Source organism: Macrobrachium rosenbergii, chromosome 25 (assembly GCF_040412425.1).
Source record: "Macrobrachium rosenbergii isolate ZJJX-2024 chromosome 25, ASM4041242v1, whole genome shotgun sequence".
Classification (NCBI taxonomy): domain Eukaryota; kingdom Metazoa; phylum Arthropoda; class Malacostraca; order Decapoda; family Palaemonidae; genus Macrobrachium; species Macrobrachium rosenbergii.
Window position 1 is genome coordinate 3,360,876 of NC_089765.1, and position 24,436 is coordinate 3,385,311.

Sequence of the window (24,436 nt, forward strand, 5' to 3'; positions counted from 1 at the left end):
CATTACAACGGCACTAAATTAACCATACTAAACATCCCCCAACATTCATTTGTGCAATCTCATATTTAATAAAACATACAAAAGTTTCAGGAATAGATGAAGACTTGGAACTTGGACCTCAAGGTAGAGGCAGAGTGCCCAGCGACCTGGAGAGTGTTGATAAATACAATCATAACAAATTTACTACATATTTCCTAATTTTTTTTTTCTTTTCATTCAGCAAACGGCCAATACTTTGACATCCCTCTGTAGAGAACTGAAATTGTCAGTAACTCTCATCGGCAAACTGTTACTAAAATTAATATCCGAAATTTAAGATCAAGAGTCAATATTTCGGTCATCCTCTTGGAAGAGAAAGTCTCAGAATCAACGCGTGTACAGCCTGCAAATCGGCAATTACCTTGGAAAAGTTTCTTACATATATCTGGTAATTTCATATCTTTCCCTTAGACTTTTTAAAATGAAACCGTATAATCTTTCAAAAAAATTACCATAATGGACCAGTTAAAAATTGAGAATTGTCATTCTAGAAGAAACAACCATAGAATTACACCCATTTAGATTGGGGTTCCTCACCCAGCTCGTTCTTAACCGCTAGGTCCTAAACCTCCGTCAGTTCAGTGGGTTGCGAAGGTTTTGCTTAATTATTATCATTATTATGTATTGATACATAAGACATCTGTACATTATTCTCATCTCAGTTTATTGTATTTCGCCTGGGAAATTTTCTTGCATGTCATGGATCGTTTGATGATATTGTTTAAATGACATCCCATGCCATTTAGAAAGGTATAAAAATACTTAAAAACATTACCCTTGAAAGCAAGGTTAATTTGCAGCTAATGGTTTATTCACTGTAATTATTCCATTGATCTCCTACGCCATTGCTGAAATTTGAGCTTTATTCACTGTAATTATTCCATTGATATCCTACGCTATTACTGAAATTTTAGCAGTCTTTTGAAAAACACTACGCCTGGGCCAAAACTAGTTTGATATTGTTTAAATGAAATCCCACGTTGTCAAATTAACGTATCTAATTACTGAACATTGAAGCCTATCGAAAAACACCGCGCTTGAAACCAAAATGAGTTTGCCATTAATGTACTATAAATAGAGCATTAATGTACTATAAATAGAGCATTAATGTACTATAAATAGAGCATTAATGTACTATAAATAGAACATTAATGTACTATAAATAGAGCATTAATGTACTATAAACAGAGCATTAATGTACTATAAATAGAGCATTAATGTACTATAAATAGAGCATTAATGTACTATAAATAGAACATTAATGTACTATAAATAGAACATGAATGTACTATAAATAGAGCATTAATGTACTATAAATAGAGCATTAATGTACTATAAATAGGACATTAATGTACTATAAATAGAACATTAATGTACTATAAATAGAACATTAATGTACTATAAATAGAGCATTAATGTACTATACATAGAGCATTAATGTACGATAAATAGAGCAGCATGTCAGAAATCATTAGTTGGTATTGAAACCAAAATTATTGTGCAGGTCATGGTCTCTATGATCTTCTTATCTAAGTCAAATTCTGTGGCATACAGGAACCCATTTATTTACTGAAAATTGGAAAACATGGAGAATGAAGTTAAAATTAGTTTGCAGGCAATGGTTTCCATCATATTACATTTACAACGATATCTCACGTCATAGTAGGAATGCATGCGTATAGTAAAATTTTAGTCAGTCCAAAGAAATTAAGCTTCGACCAGAACGCGTACGTAGGTTATGATTTCTTGGGTATTATTCCCTAGGTGATATATATCCCATGCCATTGCACGAACGTATTTACATATTAAATTGAGCAGTCTGTCGAAAAACATTTGAAGGTGAAATTGAAATTGATTTTTCGGTCATGGTTTCTTTGATATTGTCATCACTGGTATCCCGTGCCGTTAACAAATTTGTGCATATACTACGAATTCAACAGTCCGTAGAAAAATATGAAGCTTCAATTTAAGACATTGTTGCACGGCAAATCGGAAAATAACGTCGACTTGATAACTGGATCAACTTCGAATTATGCATGACATCACTAGCGGATCCAGGGGCGGGGGCGGGGGGCGACCTGGGCACGTGCCCCTCCCAAATGATAATGACAAAATAATAATAACGAAGATTTAGATAATAACATAGAGAAATATAAGAATGGAAAAAAATCTATTATAGAAATGATAATAAACATTTTGAGAAAAGAAAATTATATATATATATATATACATATATATATACATATATACATATATATATATATACATATATATATACATATATATATATATACATATATATATATATATATATACATATATATATATATATACATATATATATACATATATATATATATATATATATATATATATTATATATATATATATATATATATATATATATATATATATATATATATATATATATTATATATATATGGTATATATATTATATATATATATATATGGTATATATATTATATATATATATGGTATATATATTATATATATATATGGTATATATATTATATATATATATATTATATATATATATATTATATATATATATATATATATATATATATATATATATATATATATATATACACTGTACGTATGAGTGTATATGAAAATTGGTGGCCCCCATGAAATGTTTCTGGGTCCGCTAGTGCATGACATTGCACCTGTGAATTTAAAACGGAGTTTCCTTGAAAGGAAAAAAGTTATGTCCTTTCTACCTTTACATTTTCACTCCTTACAGTGAAAGACTACTGAACTGAAGTCTGGGATGCTTGAGAGAATTCTCATTGATTATCGATGTCAATAAACCCTACTGATCATCAGAAGGCTATCTTAGTTGTACTTTCATTTTGTCTTGGAATGTATGAATCTGTTTCACTATTCTGAGGTCCGGTGGTTTCATGGGCATATTATTATTATTATTATTATTATTATTATTATTATTATTATTATTATTATTATTATTATTATTATTATTATTAACGAATTACCTCTTCGTGTGTGAGGGATAAAAGACGAGGGAGTAAAAAGTGACTAAAGGTAAACCGGCAATCAGATGATAAAAACATACTTATGAAAAGTAAGACGGATTCTTAGATTGAAAGCTGATCACGCAGAAGCCAACCTTGCAAAGATTTCCTCTGGGACATGTTAGTAGAAAGTCGGGATGAAATATTGATAGGGCTAAAGAGAAAATACATTAAAGTGAAGACAGAAGTACAGCCGCCACTCTTTCCATCGCTGATGAAAATGAGTACGTCAGAGATTCAGTCACGAATCGCTTCCTCATTAAGATTCCAATATGAAGAATGACTCCCGTATTTCATTCAGGGCAAAAAAATTTTCAAGGAAAAGAATTTTAAAGATAGTTAAAATGGCGCTGCCATCATGCAAGGCAACATTATGCCATGATCTGTTACTGATGTGGTGTGCAGGGTAGCCCACATGACAGACAGTCGATCAACCATACGTTGATGGTAAGTCCGGGAGAGTTCCACATCACCTTGCGGATATTTGAAGTAGTCTTCAACGTATGGTTGATCGAATGTCTCTCATGTGGGCTACCCCAGGGCTACCCTGCATACCACATCAATAACAGATCATGGCATGATGTTGCCTTGCATGATGGCAGCGCCATCTTAGCTATGGGGAGCCTCTTCTACTCCACATTCATTGCAAAATTGACCCGAATATTATAATCTCATCCTTTTCCTTTATCATGCCAAAAAAAAAAAAAAAATAGCTGGAAGGAAAAGGAGATTTCCTCTTCTAGCTCGGACCTGAAATGAAAAGAAAAAGGAAAAAGAAAATGACGCAAAGAATGGGACCAATCCCAAAGGATGCCACTGACCCGCCTCTTTACAAGATGGAAGGACACGGGTATCGAGGGAAGCCTTAACAGACGGAGAACTTCTGCTATTCTCTGGATATTAAAACAGTTTTCATAAGTTAAAATTCAGCATATTCAACGGGAGTTGTTAAAGACTCAAGGAGTCCACACAGAAGACAATTATTTATTAAATAACGTCTTCAGTTCCCATTAGTACGTTCGTCTTCATTTGCCTCGAACAAGTCAGCAGCTCGTGGGTTGCGTCAAAATATGTGTCAGCTTTCAAGTGAATGTGAAACAGAAACTTCGTGGTTTGCAAAATGTACGTTTTAACAACTCAAGGTTGCAGTGAACACTCCCGGATTTCTTTTTCAGGCGATTCTCTTGCGATGCAGACGGCAACAAATTTATCATTGCCTGAGGACAAGCGATATATATTCATTTCTTAGTATAGGCTTACCTTGACCCAGGTGAAATGGATAAAAAACATATCACTCGGCTCGCAGGCGAAAGACCTATAATAAAATACAATAGAAAGCAGGATTGCGAAGCCCGTCTGTTATTCTTGTAACTCTTAAGAATACAGTTATTTTGAGCTTCGATTTTCTCGTTTTAAAATCTATACAAAACCCACTTCTTCCTAAATCAGTGATCTTCAACCTTTTTGTGCCCATGGTCCAGTTTTGGCGTCCCTAAATACTCATGCCCCACTGCCCTTCAGAATTGTGTAATGATGATAAAAGAATTATCATAAAGTATTTTCAGAGCAGTTTATTAGTTTTACATTTTAATTTATGGAATTACTTTTTAGAAACTTTGTTAGTTACACATTTTAATTTATGAAAGAAAGCACTGGCCTGCATTTACTGTAAATAAATCATGTGCATTGTAATCAAAACTCAAATTACACTTTTTCACTTATGAAATAAGCACTGGCCTGCATTTATAGTACATAAATTTTGTGCATTGTAATCAAAACTCAAATTACACTTTTGCACTTACGAAATTAAGCACTGGCCTGCATTTACAGTACATAAAAATTTTGTGCATTGTAATCAAAACTCAAATTACACTTTTGCACTTACGAAATTAAGCGCTGGCCTGCATTTACAGTACATAAACTTTGGGCATTGTACTCAAAACTCAAATTACACTTTTTCATTTATGAAAGAAAGCACTGGCCTGCATTTATTGTAAATGATTTTTCATTTTTTAAATACTATTTTGACGATGTCCGTGGCGTGGCCCACAGGTTGAAAACCACTGCCCTAAACAAAGAGATGAAGCATAGCCATCTGTCTTCGCTAAAATTTTAGCCCTGAATTACCTTGTTCCCTGATATGTTACACCCAAAAATAAACTCTAGTTAGCATAAACCGTGAATTGTCTTTACTGGCAGATAGGCTAAATGTCAAGTATTTCCGTCTGAGTAATTTTCAAAACTGACCTTTTACTATATAGGGTGCCAGCTAACAAACCTTTTAAAAATCTGTCAGTGTATAAGAAGTGAAAGCACTGGCTCCAATGAGGTCATTCAGTGCTGAAACGGAAATTGACAGTAGAAGGTTCGAAAGGTGTAACAGGAGGAAAACCTCAAAGCAGTTGCACTATGAATCATTTGTTAGGAGAGAGTGGAAAGTAAAATGGAAGAAAGAATATGAAAAGCGGTAAAGTAAAAGGAACGAAAGGGGTTGCAGCTAGGGACCGAAGGCACGCTGCAAAAACCCTTCATTGATGCCTACAGTGCATGAGGTGCACTGACGGCGAAGACCCTGTCCACGGGGGAAAGTTAACTAAGTAACTGCACACACAGAAAAGGCTAAGTGGAACAGTGAAGACAGTTTTGTCTTCAATAATATCCTGCATGAATTCAGTTTTTTCTTCAACAGAGAGCGTAACGCTGTAATATGCATAAAACTCCCACACCCCAACCCCTTTTCTCTCCCCCCAACTCACTCTCTCATACACAACACAAGCTCCTCTGCTGTGGCAAATGAGAATTTCTCTCTGGGAACCTGAGAAGCAATTGCCTCGTGAGCTGAAGAAACGGACGTGTTCACGAATCGTATGATTGAGCAGAGTCTTCAGTTAATGACGACAGTTAGCGTTACCAGATATCGCGGCAAGAGCTGACAAGAGCTGTCCTCTATTTGTTTAATCCAGCAACGAGCAGACCCTTGCTGTCTGCTGTTTAGATAGTGGGATAGTATCTATTCAAAACGCGATCGGGCTCGGTAACTAGGCAGGCTGTTTGTTCTGACGGAGGCGCTAATGATTCTTCTGAACGACGAAATTCGTCTTTTGTTTTGTTTATTTCTTTCGTATCAACGATGTTTCATGGTCTAATTCCGAATGCCAGTAAGTTCATTTATCGCATGATTTGAATTTGTAGATTTCCCCGTAAAAAATTAATCAGTGATATAAATATAAAATTGAAGAAATTATCTCGAAAAGCATCAGTGAATGACAACTCACCAGAGATGATTTTCCTTGAAATGCTTTAAGGAAACATATCTGTTATGAATTCACTGAGCTGGTGTTATTATTACTGGAGTCTTGATGGTTCATTTAGCCGCTTCCTGGTGCAAAGGGCGTCACCGGAGAGAGATTTCGTTAAGATAGCTACTATACTACAGACCAAGAATGAAGGGGAACGATGAAATTGATAACATGCAAGTGGCAACACTCACGTGTGATGCTGAAGTATCTTTATAACTAGATGAAAACGCGCCAAATAGTGAAATCTTCAACACCAGTGAACTTAAAGAAGTAATGGTGTTACTTTGTCTTGTTATCTACTCGTTACCTACTCTGAGGTGCTAGTACTAAATGTAAAGTAGACGGCCGCACGAAGATATCGTTTATTAATATAAAATTTGTCCACCACACAATATAGAAATGGATGTATATAATACTTTGGTCCCCGAGGGCTAGTACTAAACACGGCTTCTCAAGGAGCTTCCGCCATGTTTAGTACTAGCACCTCGGAGTAGGTGACGCGTAGATAAGCCAAAGCAGCACCGAGGTAATTTCCATCTCTGAAAATACCAGAAGCGAACTGACCTTTTAATTCTTCTGGGTAATGCGTCGTGAATTGCAAACGTTTATCGTATAACACATGCAATGTTAGCCGCCGAACTTTTATTTAGATCAGCATTTATCGCTACAACAACAGAGACTACACAAAAACCTGTTGGAGGAAAATCTATCTCCCGCATAATTTACTGTCCTTTCCGTCTTCTTCTTTTAACGTGCTTGTTTTTCCCATTTGTATGGGGTAAGCACGATGCCTTCTTTTGAAGGACTTTGTGTCATTCACCAGTTTCTTATTTCTTCGACGACGAATTTTTGACAGTGGAAAATAGCACCACACCATCGCAGATAACATCGCTGGCTCTGTAGCCAGGGAGAAAACAAAGTAGGCTAACTAAATTGACGTTGAAATTCAGCTTTACCAATTCTTCCCCCTCCTCCTCCTGCTCTTCTTCTTCTTCTTCTTCTTCTTCTCTATCGTCAAAAGAGCTGCATCCAAGTGTAAGAGATCTTTTACATCCAACGCTGCGACTTTGAAAAATTAACCTAGCCACAAGTAAATATTGGCAAGCTTAACCTCCTTGGCACAGGCCACGGAGAAAGTAAGGGGAGGAAACTTTTAAAACGCCATGGAGATTGGAATAAAAAAAAATAGTTGATACATAAGGATATGCACAAGGAATGTTTTAGCAGGTATGTGCGTTCATAATGAGAGAGAGAGAGAGAGAGAAAGAGAGAGAGAAACATTCTTGGGAGGTACACGTAGTAATGGCGCTACAACGCAGTTATTTGATACCCTTCGGAGGAGGCTCTGGGCGATGATTCATGACCAGCTGCCAAAATCCTAGCGTTGCACTGGGTCTGAAATGACTAACAACTGGCAACTATCGGAAATACAAAGGACTCAAGAACCAATATGAACTCTTACGTACCATGCAGAAAAACTTGTTTTCAACTGAAAACTGCGTCGACCTGTTAACATTAGCTAACAGGAAAGATGACAAGATTGACCAGCTTTGTTTCTTAAAGTTGCAAGTTTCTGGACTACAAGAATATTCAACATTTCTGTGCTGTTCGGCATCAAATCTCTATAATTTTTTTATTTACATTTTTTAACTTCTGCAGCCGGATTTCATCTGTTATTTCTAACGCTTCTTCCTCTAAGATAGGAAGGTTACCAAGGCACTTTAGACCACATCGTACCCAGGTTCTAAACCACTGTGTGTGTTTCAGAGAAGTTTGGGAATTTGGTGTCAACGACATTAGCTTTTGGATTGTCCACTTCGTATGAATAAATTATCTTAATTCAACTGATAACGTGGCTTACGACATGAATAAAACAACTTTGCTTCCCAGATCTTTAAGGTAAATTATCTAGTAATAATTCTCAGGTTAGGCCAGACACCTACCTTACCTTCAATGCGGCGCAGAAAACCGTGCAGAGATTGTTGCATGCCACAGAATTCGACCTAATTCCGTTAATCACCCGGAAGTTAAACAGAGTAATTCCGAAAGCTCCTTGGCCTGAAGATAGTTAAATCTGCAAGATATAAAAAAAGAAACTTTTAATGCACAAAATTTTACGTAAAGTATTTGGCAAGTCAGTGACCTGGATACAACAGTCACCACACTTGGTTTTATTCCGAAAGAAAATAATGATAATTTGTGCAAGACCTCAGAGGAGAGGCCATTTCCCGATTAAATTTTGTTAAAATATAACTCACTGGGAAATGAGAAGATACGTAGGAGTTTCTGCAGAGGAATAATCGCTATGCGTGTATAAAATATGGATTTTTATTTACTTGTTATTGGTGGTATAAGACTACAACAGTTTCGTGGACTCATGTGGCAATTTCATCTTGGGTTTCAAACATCCTTTACATCCATGATTCTGTAACAAGATGAGGACGCAAACAAAAAAAAAATTAGCAACAGCAAACAAAAAGGAAAGTCACTCTAAGGTTACCGTTGAGAAGAGATCGTAATGGTTCCTTAAATATGGAGTGGGGAGAATGATCATGGCCGCAGATTGGGTCTAAGTTTCACACGTAATCTTACTGTTCTTATAAGAAACATTATATCGCCATTATAGCTACAATAACTTTTTCGAAACGAAAGCAAGAGTAAGTCATGCGAACGCGAGTAAATGAAAACAGGTTACTCCCAACAAATAAAATTAGTTGCAGTTTTAAACGAGTCAAATCGAAAAAGACAAAATTAGTTCACATACGACTGTCCTTTCCTTTCGTAGGTTTTCGTACATGAAATTGTTCTCTCTCTCTCTCTCTCTCTCTCTCTCTCTCTCTCTCTCTCTCTCTCTCTCTCTCTGCAAGGATTTTGGCGATAATCTTTTAGATTTACGATCAGACCCAAAAATCAGTTATTCAAATGAAGCTGACTTATCAACATTTATACAGTTTTGATTAAGATTTGCCCCGGCAAGATTTTAAAAGTAAACAAGTTCGCACGGAAATGGAGAGACACTTAGATTTTCTTGCTCTTTGTATACATATTTCGTCCTTAAGCCTTAAACGCACAAGAGCCACAACAAAATAATCCACTGAATTACGTGAGCATAAAATTGCCTTTGCCTAAACTGTGCGCGCAGTTATATAAATCTCCGGCAAAAGAGGAAACAAAGTATGCGCCGAAGTTTCTTCGGCGAAACCGAGTTTTCTGTACATCCGCTACAGCGTATAATCAAGCCCACCGAAAGTAGATCTATCATGGTCTCGATATAATGCTGTATGAGCTGCGGCCCATGAAACCTTAACCACGGCCCGGTGGTGGCCTATCTTATATCGTTGCCAAGAAGCACGATTATCGATTATGGCTAACTTTAACATTAAATAGAAATAAAAACTACTGAGGTTAGAGGGCTGCAATTTAGTATGTTTGATGGCTGGAGGGTGGATGATACGCATACCAATTTGCAGCCCTCTAGCCTCAGTAGTTTTTCAGATCTGAGAGCGGACAGAAAAAGTGTGGACAGAATAAAGAGCGGACGGACAGACAAAGCCGGCACAGTTCTCTTTTACAGAAAACTGAAACTATTACATTTCAACCAATGGAGCCGGAACTAGTTTTTATTTTAAGAAATTCCTAGAAGTAAAAACAAGTTCCATCAAGCTCTGCTCCTACACATCAACTGCAAATTATTGCACATATATTTTTGACACATGAAATTATTAGAGACATTCCATTCAATGGACCACGACCCGTAAAGAGTTATTCGTTTCTTATGTGGTTCTTTTAACTCATAAAATTCCCTCGTTATCCTCTTCACTTTTAATGTCCCGCCTATTTCTTTTCTTTTCTTCAGGAATGTCATCGTACATCTATCAAATTAAGGACAACGAACCCATAAAGCAAAGTAGAGACTCCGTTCAGAATATTATATATATATATATATATATATATATATATATATATATATATATATATATATATATATATATATATATATATATATATATATATATATATATATATATATATATATATATATATATATATATATATATATATATATATATATATATATATATATATATATATATATATATATTTTTTTTTTTTTTTTTTTTTTTTTTTTTGAGAAAGAGAGAGAGTCCAAAGGATCACTTTTAGTTTGAATACCCTACGAAAAACAAAAATTAACGATAGAGTCTCTATCTGTTCAAGAAAAAAAAGAAAAGGTATACGAGAATATCTGTGTGTATGTGTGTGTGTGTGTGTGTGTAAATCTCAACACGCAAGGAAAGGCGAGATCTCCGACCGCACGACATAAAATGCAAGCAGTCAAAAAATTGCGAGAGAGAAAAGAGTCGAAGGAAGCCGTTCCCGACTCGCCCGAACAAGCAAAAATCCTAATAACAAGAGGCTATAAACCTGGTGGATCCAGATGAGGCGCAACCGATTAAATCTTTACATGCATACCACATGGCCAACATTTAAATGGCCTGACCTTGCTCTCGTGGTCTTCGCGCGCACGCACAGACGCGCGCACACACACACACACAGACACGGGCACATACACACACACACACACACACAGAATACTCATGATACAAGGAAGAGATAAGCATCATGATAATATGATGCATGAGGCCCTAAAGTTAGCATGAAAGGTGAACTGAGAGTGATCACAATGGTGCTTTCAAAAGTCAGATTGAAAACCTGTCGGAGAGAGAGAGAGAGAGAGAGAGAGAGAGAGAGAGAGAGAGAGAGAGAGAGAGAGAGAGAGAGAGAGAATGCTTCCAGGCAAGAAGGAGAGAAAGCTGAAGGAGGATTGCTTTGAAAATTTTGACTGAGGAAACTAGTAAAAAAAAACAGCTAAGAATTAATTGCAGAATTTGAAATATAAAATAGTTATGAGAAAAAGCACACAAGCTATCTCTTTTTGTGTATATGAACAGAGCAGCACTTTAATCTCAAAATAAATGGATGAATAAAATCCCTGTGAACTTCGAGGGAAAATAACAGTTATCACTACAACAGCAGTGAAGTGACCTTGAGAGAGAGAGAGAGAGAGAGAGAGAGAGAGAGAGAGAGAGAGAGAGAGAGAGAGAGAGCACAGCCAGGAGGAGCAGTGTTTGCATACCTGTGTAGTCTTACCAGGTCAAGATCAGCGCCAACTACTTCCGATTCAAAGAACAGAAAAGAAGAGGGACCCGGGTACTTCCGCTGCCGTTGGAAAAGGGAGAGGAGGCCCTTCCAGCAAAGTGGAAGGGAAAAGGTGAGGTGGAGGAGGACTTCCCGGTGAGGAAATCGCACGGCAAGAGGGATCATCAGGTTTTGAAGAGAACGAAGTTTCACCCTGAAACGCTGCCAAAAATTCGAGCTTTCTCTCCACATTATCACAGCCCGAGATCCTGGAATGGAGGAGAGCACGCGAGTCAGAGCATAAGCTACCATCCATCATGATAGCCAGTAATCCAAACTGCATCCATTCAGCTAGCACGTCGTCAAGCCATTGAAAAAAAGAATTAGAAGTGGATACTTTGGTCGCCACTACAAATATAGCAAACAAAAACAAGTGTAACAGGAATAGTCTTCTGAATATATGATGATATTATAGAATGCAAATTAACCTAGGTTACGACAGGGATTACAAGGGGTGCTATCATAGCCTCCCGAAGAGACGCGAGATCGACCGCAGGGGAGGAAGGACTTGTGCACCTGTTTCCCTAGGGAATTTGTGAAATGAGCAACTGTTAGGAACATTTGATCCCCGAGGGCCAGTACTAAACACGGCGAAACAGTGAATTATCTGCATTGTTTCGCCGTGTTTAGTACTAACCCTTGGGTGATAAGAGCATTTGATCCCCCAGGAGCTAGTACTAAACACGGTGAAACAGTGAATCATCTACACCATTTCGCTGTGTTTAGTACTAACCCTTGGGGGATAAGAGCATTTGATCCCCCAGGAGCTAGTACTAAACACGGCGAAACAGTGAATCATCTACATTGTTTCGCCGTGTTTAGTACTAACCCTTGGGTGATAAAGAGCATTTGATCCCCCAGGAGCTAGTACTAAACACGGTGAAACAGTGATTCATCTAGACTGTTCCACAATGTTTAGCACTAGCCGTCGGGGATCAAATGTTCCTAAGTGAGTTTTTCGTTCCACAAATTCCATAGGGACTTCGTGAAATTCCTGGATTTCACATATTCCCTGTAACATATATATGTGCAAACAGCACGTCGGCTGCTAGTTCTGGTAACACGATTTTAATCAGGGTCCAGATCTCAGATGTACCTGCAGATATGAAGCTGGAGTGTTCAGACATCAGAACGCACTTACAGGTAGTGAACAGTGCTTCAACGCTGCTTAGTATCTCAAGATTGGAAGTTATGTTTTGGATCGTGTTTTAAACTTATAGTACTGTAGATTATATATATACAGTATATATATATATATATATTATAATATAAATATGTACATATATGAAATTAATTTTTTTTAAATTACATAATATCTCGGGCATAGAGGGGGAAACGTTTTCAACCGGTTTTGTCCCTTTGCGGTGAAACGGGAATCGTTCATAATACCCAGAAATCTCGTCGGACTATTGTAAGGAAGGAGATGAAAAAAGCCCTTGGAGTTAGAGCTGGACGAAGAGAAGGTGTGATTAAAGAGGATTTTCTATGAAATTCACTAACCCAACACGAATAATGCCGGATGAAAGGGGCCTACCTACGATCTGTGGCATGAAATGGCCTTCCTTGTGACACGCGGTGGGGGAAGGGGGAATTGGGGGGAGGGGTCTGACGAGAGAGAGAGAGAGAGAGAGAGAGAGAGAGAGAGAGAGAGAGAGAGAGAGAGAGAGAGTCTGAAAAATCAAACAGGAGAGACCTAAATACAGTAGATGTACATATATATATATATATATATATATATATATATATATATATATATATATATATATATATATATATATATATATATATACATACATATACATATACATATACATATACATATATATATTATACATATTTATATATACATTATATATATACGTATATATATATGTGTGTATGTTTGTATGTATGTCAAAACCTTATTATAAACATTTGAAGCAATGCAAATGAGAATAAGGCCGACAGATTTTTGCCACAGCTTAGTGCACATCGTGATTATATTTTCGAGCATAGGGACCACCTTGAAAGACAGAACAGAACCAGTTGGAGGACTGAGGGAAACACTGACTATGAAGTAGAAAAGGAAAAATCGGATTGATTAAAAAATACTGAAATGTTAAGTAAATCTCACTTACTAACGTAGCCCTTAACAGCCTAATATGCAGCGTCTAAGAGAAAATAATCATTAGTACCTAGTTACTGTATATGGCGGTTACGATAAGTATTACTCTATATTTAGTAAATAAAACAAGTAAAAAATGCACCGAAGTTTTTCAGCGCAATCAAGTTTTCTGTACAGTTGCTACAGCGTATAATCAAGGCCGTAAATAGATCTATCTTTCAGTGGTCTTGGTATAATGCTGTATAAGCCGTGGCCCATGAAACTTTAACCATTGCCCGGTGGTGGCTTGTCCTATATCGTTGCTAGAAGCACGATTATGGTTAACTTTAACCTTAAATAATACCAAAACTACCGAGGCTAGAGGGCTGCAATTTGGTATGTTTGATGATTGGAGGCTGGATGATCAACATACCAATTTGCAGCCCTCTAGCCTCAGTGGTTTTTAAAATCTGAGGGCTGACAGGAAAAGTGCGGACAGAAAAAAGTGCGGACGGACAGACAAAGCCGACACAATAGTTTTCTTTACAAAAAAACAAAAAGGTATTGAGTAAAGAGTAACTTGCGAAAGTGTACACTGAATTTATGTTAATTTAGAAAATAATCTTAATTAGCATATTATTGAAAACAGTAGTTAAAACAATGTTAGTATGATTTGTTTCAGAGAGGTACAGAGAAATTCTGTTTTGGAAAGATTTCATTTGTAGAACAACAAGCTTGTACTATATGCGTTAGCTTGTATTGTTGCCGAAAGTCAAGTTCATGTTTGCAAGCATACACACTCTCGACAAGGTGGGACTCATTTTCATTACCCAAAATATATTTGCCCCATTGTGCACAGTTATTATGTAATGACATAAAATACGTAAGCCGTGTCTGTTGTGTACAATCCGTACTGAGTAGTATCTTCTTGGAAAGGTTTAATTTTTATACCAAGGCTGTGGTTCAGATGTCCAAACTATTACAAAAATTTTTCTATAAATCTCAATAATAGTACTGGGTTATTCTTCTTGAAATACATAAAAGATAAAGAGAAAGCCATAAATTTGTTGAAAAGTATTCAGAATACGAGCTTAACGTTTTTCCTATTGGAGTTACCATGTTTTTAGTTTTCTGAAAAGAAAACTACTGTGCCGGCTTTGTCTGCCCGTCCGCACTTTTTTTTTTCGCATTTTTCTGCCAGCCCACAGATCTTAAAAACTGCTGAGGCTAGAGGGCTGCATATTAGTATGTTGATCATCCACCCTCCAATCATTAAACATACCAAATTGCAGCCGTCTAGTCTTAGTAGCTTTTATTTTATTTAAGGTTAAGGTTAGCCATAATCGTGTTTCTGGCAACGATATAGGATAGGCCATCACCGGGCAGTGATTAAAGTTTCATGGGTCGTGGCTCATACAGCATTATACCTCACTTGTTGGCCGTGTGGGTAAAGGCGTCACTGCAGTCCTGAGTTCTTGTCTTTTGTTGGTTCGAGCCCACGGGACGACGAACTTATTATCAACTAAAAAATTCCCCTTCAGTAACATATGAAAATATATTATCTCCGAGGTAGAGCGAATTGGATATTAAAGGACGTTTGCAGCTTAATGCTTGTATATGAATCACAGTGATGTAATAAAAAGTCATAATATGGCTGCGTGCGACAAACGCACTACATGGTCAGCATGGCAGAGGTGGGTTGATATCGACTCTAAATACAAATACCGTGACTGATGATTCTCCCATAAAATAGGGGATTTGCTTCTCTGAAATTATTTCCATCAATAACCCAATAACTAACCACCCTCAAAATTCACTTGTTTATTATGGAGGTTTCAAATGCTGCTGGCAACACATCTTGTGGTAGGTCAAGAGATTCTTAAGAGGGCATCATTTTTCATTCTTTGTAATTAAGAATTCAAAGTTTTTTTTTTTAAATAACAGGTACATGCCACTGTACCAATAAATGGAGCAAGTACATTAAAGTATGCTCTAGAAGGAAAGTTTTCTTCAGTTGATATTTAGCTGGTCTGCTGATATAGTGGTTAGTGTCGAGGCATGCCGCTCAAATGTCTCGGGTTCGCGTCTCCCTTTAGGGTGATGAAAAATCACCGGCTCTGCATCATGATCAGTTACTGCTGCAGTGTGGGGTCTGCTGCGGTGGGAGGCTGAAGACAACATTCTTTGGAAGTTGAATTTCAAGCCAATGGCACCCTTTGGTGTGCTTGTTCCATGTGAATAGGTTTCTTCTACAAAAATAATAATAATAATAATAATAATAATAATAATAACAATAATAATAATAATCAACTTGGCTATAATAAGTAATATCTACCCATTATATCAGTATTCCTTCAGTTACCATTCCAAAGAACAAGTGCTCACTGTTAGAGAGTTTCAGGAGAGTGTCGTAGGTGTTGCAGATCTTCAAGCAGAAGAGTGAACTCCAATATTTAATCCTCATGGCTTTTCCGATTTGTCCTGCCATGCGTACATTGCATCCCCTGTCAGTACCTCCCCTTTGTGGTTAACACAGGGGCTCTCGGTTGCTGTTAAGTCTTCTCCTTGTTTTATACAGCACTTACAAGGCTTTTGCTGTTTTCAACCACTGGCAAATAACACAAAAAGTCGTGATCTGCATGCATGAACATTCCCTTCTTCACAGACCAGGAAAAAAAAAAAATTTTGCATATTTTTTAACTCTCTCTCTCTCTCTCTCTCTCTCTCTCTCTCTCTCTCTCTCTCTCTCTCTCTGGACTGAGAACATCCCTCTCAAACCAGTGTTGATAGGGTACAGCTGCTCCTACTGTAGTAATCATTTACCTACTAAAACAAGTCGGACCAGTCCGCAGTAGGATGGCATAATAATGCACAGGCAAAGATGATGGGGAAACTAAGCACATAAACAAGGCTCATAACGATTAGGGAAAAGATGATTATATGAGATGAGATTCCAGTTTTTTACGACTACAGAATTAATATCGCAATGTATTAAACTACTAGACTCCTTTACTGGTGAACGAAGTAATTTGCTATTGTATATTTGCACGTTCGTATACGTTACTCATCAAACGTCGTTCCTTATACAGTATCATTTACCAGAGAAAAGTGTCTAAATATATATATATATATATATATATATATATATATATATATATATATATATATATATATATATATATATATATATATATATATATATATATATATATATATATATATATATAAGACAACTGAATTAAGGGACTGATTAAGAAAAAGAATTCTCCTTTGCTGGCCTGTAATTTGAAGTTCAGATGCTGCACAGGGATCATTAATATTTTTGACACCATCGCTCTGCTAATACATAAAAAAAAATATGAATAAAACGCCAGACCAGACAACAGAGGCTTTAATTGTGTGCAAATGTAGTGTAGCTTTTTCACAGCTGTATGGAGGAAAAGTCATCTAATCTAACACTGCATCAACACTTGAAAGCTCGAGACACAAAAGCGTAGGGGAAATGTGTTGAAGTAATATATAATAATGGGGAGGAAGATGTCAGAAATGTACTTGCTAACTAAACCAATATATTTTTTTGCGAGACTGTTTAATCATATCTGTAAGTTAAGTTCAACTTAGTTTAACCAGACCACTGAGCTGATTAACAGCTCTCCTAGGGCTGGCCGGAGGGATTAGACATTTTACGTGGCTAAGAACCAACTGGTTACCTAGCAACGGAACCCACACCTTATTGTGGAACCACATTATAACGAGAAATGAATTTCTATCACCAGAAATAAATTTCTCTAATTCTTCATTGGCCGGTCGGAGAATCGAACGCGGGCCCAGCAGAGTGCTAGCCGAGAACGATACCAGCTCATCCAATGAGGAACTAATTACATCTATAAACTTCCAGCTGATTTAGTACAATAATTCTCATTAAGTTACAGGAAACTACTCCAGTCACTTCAGTGGCATAGATGAATCAATATTCCTTTACTGCATGAAAATTACAACTGGTGTTGCTAAACGCAGAGCGGTCTTCAAAATATATAATTACTTGCTACTCATTCAGAAGGTCGTCATAGTCGCCTCTCGCGTCTGGAACTCATAGTAGAAATGGGTGGGGGAATGGGGAGCAGCTCCCCCTTTTTATAGGTCAATGACTAAGTAACGGAGGTCGGATTAGTGGCCGTAGGACACATCGAAGTGACTTCTGACCTTCAGGCTGACTGTCCCACGAATAATAAAGTAACTTTGATCCTTACATGTACCTAAACGGAATTTTAAAGAATTTTTGATGCCTACCTGTATGCAGCGCGCCCTCGCCACCTATACACCCGCCTGTTTCAGCAAAGGAACTTTGAGAATGTTTTGACCTGGTGACAAGAGACAGGGACAACTTGAAATGAAGGAAAATAGAAAAGGCTTTTGAAAATCCTAGAAATTGTCCACGTGAAAAACAGAATCAGTGTTAGTATTCTAAAACATGGTGAAAGGAGGTAAATTATAACGCCATTATTCAAATAAGGCTCACCATTTAACATGTGGCCCTAATTACATTCCATTAAATAAACTGACATGGAATCCATCTGCCACCTGAAGTCTTTCAAAACCTGCAGTCTGTGTCAAGAGATTTAAATTGCACAGACGCTGGCCACTTCCTCCTTGAAAGTATGCAACACTAACACTGGGCAGATATTCTCAACAGCTGAACAACATTTAAAATGAGATACACTTTCACGATGCAAAATAAACAAGTAAAAAATGCGCCGGAGTTTCTTCGGCGCAGTCGAGCTTTCAAGACCACCGAAAATAGATCTATCTTTCGGTGGTCTCGGTATAATGCTGTATGACCCGCGGCCCATGAAACTTTAAGCAAGGCCCGGTGGTGGCCTGTCCTATATCGTTAGCCAGACGCACGATTATGGCTAACTTTAACCTTAATTAAAATCAAAACTACTCAGGCTAGAGGGCTGCAATTGGGTATGTTTGATGATTGGAGGGTGGATGATCAACATACCAATTTACAGCCCTCTAACCTCAGTAGTTTTTAAGATCTGAGGACGGAAAGAAAAAGTGCGGACCGACAGACAAAGCCACCTCAATAGTTTTCTTTAACAGAAAAACTAAAAACTCACTGTAATGACTTTCCCTGCAAAGTATACGGTTAGTACATCTAATGCTCCTATGAAAATTTGAGTTGAGTAGTCTTAGAATGACCTATGAACATTCTTTCTCACACTGGATACTACAGTAGTCACCTTTCATTAACATCTTGCAAGATTTAATCCTGAGACGTTAAATCATTCTAAAAGCGCGGAAACTGACCGAAAAGCATTCATAAATTTCCAAAAACAAATTCAACAGAGGTGGGAAGCCTAATTTCTTAACGGCCATTTAGGTCAGTACTTCACTGAATAAGTAAATGTGGTAAAACCAAAGCACCAGGTCGCTGTGTCTGTACCGCTATATCTGCTTGTACAGCAAATTACGACAACATTACCTTAGGAAACATGATGATACATCTGGAATAAGGTTCATAAAAACGATGAAGCCAATTAAACGCAGGATAATAAAGAAGTATTGCGAACGCAGGTGTCAATTAACTGGGAAGGAATTAAAGTCACTGATTTATATCGCGGGATAATAATCTCATTTGAATGGATGCTCCTGTTACGATAATGTTAATCTAACATCCAGGTCGGATGAATGGAGCCATCTAAATAAATTAGCCACGCACAACACACGCATAAGGCGTGCCACATAGAATATACCTTGATGGGTTCCATAAACACCACTTGCATATTTAAAGCAGCAACTCACCAGGGGGGTGGAAGAGGGTGGTAGGCAATTAAGTAAGCTGGAGAGCAAAGAGTCTGTTGATACCACTTCGCTTCTGAATTCATTAAGCGCTAATCATAACGGCCATGGCCATGCCCCTCGCTCGCTTTGTTTCTGACCGAGCAACGGTTTGATCGCAGGAGGAGGTTAGTGGTCCTCTACTCAAACTCTCCTTTCAGTCAAGTGAAGCATATATGAGTGGTCAATGGTTGAGAGCATTTTTTGTTTAACTCAACTGCTAAGAATGATGAACCTTGACCATTTGCATTTTTCAGACCGTGGATATCACTTGTTAAAGCATTCATACCAAACATCCAGTTATTTAGCCCCCTGTCAGGAAAAATTACCTCAAAATAATACTTCAGTCTCAAAATAGCTTACATAATCTTGTTAACGTCAATCAAACCAGCCAAAAATTAACGTCAACCAAACTAGCCAAAAAAAAAAAATCCAGATTTTTCTTTGCCCGCTCCTGAGTATCCAGACCTGAAAAGAAATTATGGTGCCATTTCTTACCTCCAGTCTTTAAATACAGAATCTTATTTCCGCTGCTGTCATTCATGATTCAAATTTCCATCATTCTGTGTTCGACAAAACCAAACTGACGACAGTTGGTTACGATAAAGAGTGTAATAGTAAACAAAAGAAATAGAGTTCAAAATCACCAAAGTGTGAGATACAAGTCGTGAAATAACACCACCACGGAACCGTATACCGAAGCCCCGGGAAAATCCGTTTCAGATAATGTCATAGGGACTTTATTGTGTTTAATTAAAAAATATCCAATGTGCTGTATCTGATAAGCAGAATAAGGATTTCACAGCATCGAAAAACCTTCCAAACGTGAAACAGCCTCTGGGCTTTACCTAGTAAGGTCCCCCACAGCTAATCTCTTCAAGCCCACCCATGCAAGAAACACAGCATAGGCCTATATTCTCATCCATATTATTGTTATGTTAAATGTATCATTCTTAGCGCAAGCATTACAATGTCAGCATTCTAGCTATATGTATCATGACTTCATTCGTGTCTTGTATATTGTTTTATGTGCATCTTTCCATCCTCCAACAAACACAGTTGATTGCACTCTGACCTCTGTTTTGTTGCCTCGTGTCAGGCACTACATTTCCGCTCGTTGTCTGAATAAATTTACGGGCTGCTCTGAGAGCAAGAGCCCGTGCCGGCATTGTGTTGGCTTAATCTTCAACAATTTGAATAAATTAAAGTTCTCTTACTCACGCCTTCGCTACAACCTCGGCACACTCGTAGTTCTAATTATCCTTCAGTCAGCTGATACTGTTGTACGACCACAAAGGTAAAAAGCCCTTTTAATGAATCACGGATAAAAACTACCTACCATAGACTTAGATAAAAATAACTAAGGTTTACTAAAAATAAAAAAAAAAAAAACTGTAAAAAAAATGCGCCAAAGTTTCTTCGGCGCAATCGACTTTTCTGTACAGCGTATAATCAAGGCCACCGAAAATAGATCTATCTTTCGGTGGTCTCGGTAGAATGCTGTATGACCCGCGGCCCATGAATCTTTAACCACGGCCCGGTGGTGGCCTATCCTATATCGTTGCTAGAAGCACGATTATAGTAACTTTAACCTTAAATACAATAAAAACTACTGAGGCTAGAGGGCTGCAATTTGGAATGTTTGATGATTGGAGGGTGGATGATCAATATGCCAATTTGCAGCCCTCTAGCCTTAGTAGTTTTTAAGATCTGAGGTTGGACAGAAAAAGTGCGGACAGAATAAAGTGAGAACGGACAGACATGGCCAGCACAGTAGTTTTCTTTTACAGAAAACTGAAATGAATAATTTATTACTGACAGAAAAATATACATGTACAGAAGAATCAAAAGGGGAAATACTGTGAGGGGCAGACTACTTGGGTAGCTGTGCAAGGGTATTGAAAACAAGGGTTGGGAGGATATCAGGTAAGATTTATAACTTTTGTGGGTTGAAGGTGTGGAAACTTCTTGTGATTTCATCAAAAAGCTTTTCTTCATGGTGACACTGAAGCTCTGTCGCTCTCCATTCCCGAATTCCTAAAATGTTCCTCTTGTTACTAGTCGGCTCTCTGATGACTCCTTAGGGTTTGGCAGGGAAGAGAAAACCTCTCCTCCTTTGCTTCCCGAATCTGTTCGTACTCTAACTATTCTTCCAAGATGAGATTATTCATATCAAATTGTAGTGACTTCCGTAGAGACTGTAATGACGATTTCGGAACATTTTTGCTGACACGACCAAAGCCGGAAACGTAAGGGAAGGATAATCGCCGCCAAGAGAAGTTGTTGCTTATGAATGCATTTTTTTTTTTTTTTTTTAAGGCGCAGGTTAAAGAGTAGGTAAATCTTCTCCATGTTTTTGTTTAGCGAAGAGAGGCAGAATCAGTAATCGCATTTGGCCCCCCGTTATCTTTCAGAACGGAAAAACCATTCTTTGAGAGGAGTTGGTGCAGGTTTTTCCAATTGTATATGATGCAGGGATGTGCCTACAACGACTCTAGCCAGTATTCGAAAAATATTATGAACTCTTGGAGACTGATTAACTGAAAGAACTCACCACAGTATATAAAGTTAGACTGACTTTCATCACAGCAAAGTATGTAGACTATAGCAGCGTCAATGACCCTGTTTTTAATAAGTATTGGCAATGGATGTTTCAAAGGAGGTTATGAAACCATGACACTCTGAGTTATGAAAGAGCAAAAGAGCAGGAATTTCTAGGGGAACAGCAGAAAGTACAAGAAAAGTAAGAAGCTAGAGAAAGAGAGGAAAGGGTTAAAACTAAGAAAGAGAGGAAAGGGTTAAAACCAAGAAAGAGAGGAAAGGGCTAGAGAATAAGATGATTAGCTAAAATTACTGAGGCAGAGAGGGAGAATCAACTAAAATTATTAAAAATGAGAGCAGCACATGCTACTTGAGGAATCGTGGATCAGGCCAAACAATGTGTAATTTATGCTGCTTGGGATCCAAAGAATCCACTTTATAGGAGATCTGCATTGATTTTAAAAGACTTGCATTACTAACAAGTAGTAAAGGAAAAGAAATCCAGAAACCTAAGATCACTCCCAGGAGAGTTTCGCCATGTCTACTATTCACGGTAGACCCTCTCCAACCATTTTAGTTTTCTGTAAAAGAAAGTTATTGTGCCGGCTTTGTCTGTTTGTCCGCACTTTATTCTGTCTGCACTTTTTTCTGCCCGCACTTTTTCCTGTCCGCACTTCTTCTGTCCGCACTTCTTCTGTCCGCCCTCAGATCTTAATTAAAAACTATCGGGGTTAGAGGGCTGGAAATTGGTATGTTGATCATTCCCTCTCCAATCATCAAATATACCAAATTGCAGCCCTTTAGCCTCAGCACTTTTTTTATTTTATTTAAGGTTAAAGTTAGCCATAATCTTGCTTCTGGCAACGATATAGGATAGGCCACCACCGGGCCATGGTTAAAGTTTCATGGCCACGCCTCTTACAGTATTATACCGAGACCACCGAAAGATAGATCCATTTTAGGTGGTCTTGATTATACGATGTAGCGGCTGTACAGAAAACTCGATTGCTCCGAAGAAACTTCGGCGCATTTTTACTTGTTTAAACTGATATTAATCTTTCGTCTGATTCTTTCATGGTTCGTCTTAGCCCCTCTGCAGGAATTGTTAGAGCAGCACGATCATTAAATGTCTGATTCTTTCATTGTTCTTAATAAGATGAAAAAACGAACATTTTCCAGACTCATTCAAGTTCTCGACAGGCTGAGCGTGAGCAATAATTCCGGACACCCATGCAGACAAATACTTACTGTTAAGAGATGGTGCCAAGCCCATATATATCACCCAAAAGGCAACCAAATACAAAATTTGCTACCAGGGTTACGATAAACTCCAAAAAACATATGCTGCCTTTTCGACAAACTTCGTAGGGAAAATAAAATTTAGTCACACACACCGTTCCTCTGGCGATAAAATGTAAGCTCGGCGCTTGTGCAGATTCATCTGAATTTCCTAAATCATAACGATAATTCATGGGCTCCATTCTGAAGCGACAAAAACTTTTTATACAAATTTCATCGAATGGTTGGTTTTCTTTGATACAATTTACCACTCGCTGAAAAGTTTTATGTCAGGTACCTAAGAAAATGCAGATACATCCCAGAGACAACGAATTACTTTTGTTTTAGAAAAGATGTTGCCCTTATACCAAATCTATTCATACTAATATCTTGCATTCAAGTCGTTCTTGTTTCTCTTCCATTATTTTCAGATTTATCGTCACCAGGTAAAATCCTGAAAGATCACCTAAATGACTTGCAGCTGGATATAATGACAAACGAGCTAAATTGGATTAAAGCGTGCAATCTGGTAGATTAACCCGTGAAGCATTTTAAAGCCTGATTGGTATGCAACAACAATCGAAGGAACAAAAAAAATAAATAAATAAATAAAGGATATTCCTCCTCCTGCCACTTGTAACCCTTATCTCGATTTAGCGGAGTGTAAAAACGGGAAAAGATGTTAGCATTAGAATTAGGGCCGCCTGTGAAACCCGACCCTTTCGACTGGGGAACTCGAGAGGGTGTAACATGTCAAAAGCAGATTAGTATAATCATAATCATATCAACTCGCTGTTAAGCTCACCAGACCTGCCTTCTGAAGCTCCCAAGTTTTACTTACGGCTCACAATAGTGGTCCCGGAAACTGTCATTTGACGACGTAAATGACACGTTTCTATCTCCGTTAAGTGACGCGGAGACGTTCCAGCCATTTAGGGAGAGGAATTATAAACGCGCATCTCACCATCTCCTGTTACTGAAGATAACGTTACCTTGAATAATATTGAAGTGAGCTGAATAGAAAATAGAATTTAGGCCAAAGGCCAAGCACTGGGACCTTTGAGGTCATTCAGCGCTGAAACGGAAATTGAGAGTAAAAA

At 37.7% G+C, this 24,436-nt stretch overlaps 1 protein-coding gene across 1 annotated transcript in view; it reads right to left on the bottom strand.

Annotated features, from left to right (window-relative positions):
- Positions 1-24,436, bottom strand: part of LOC136852282 (uncharacterized) — a 416,936-nt gene that overhangs the window by 262,203 nt on the left and 130,297 nt on the right. Inside the window, exon 4 of the mRNA XM_067126777.1 lies at positions 8,340-8,465. The gene's annotated coding sequence lies outside the window, so the exon portion shown is untranslated. The remainder of the gene's footprint in view (positions 1-8,339; positions 8,466-24,436) is intronic.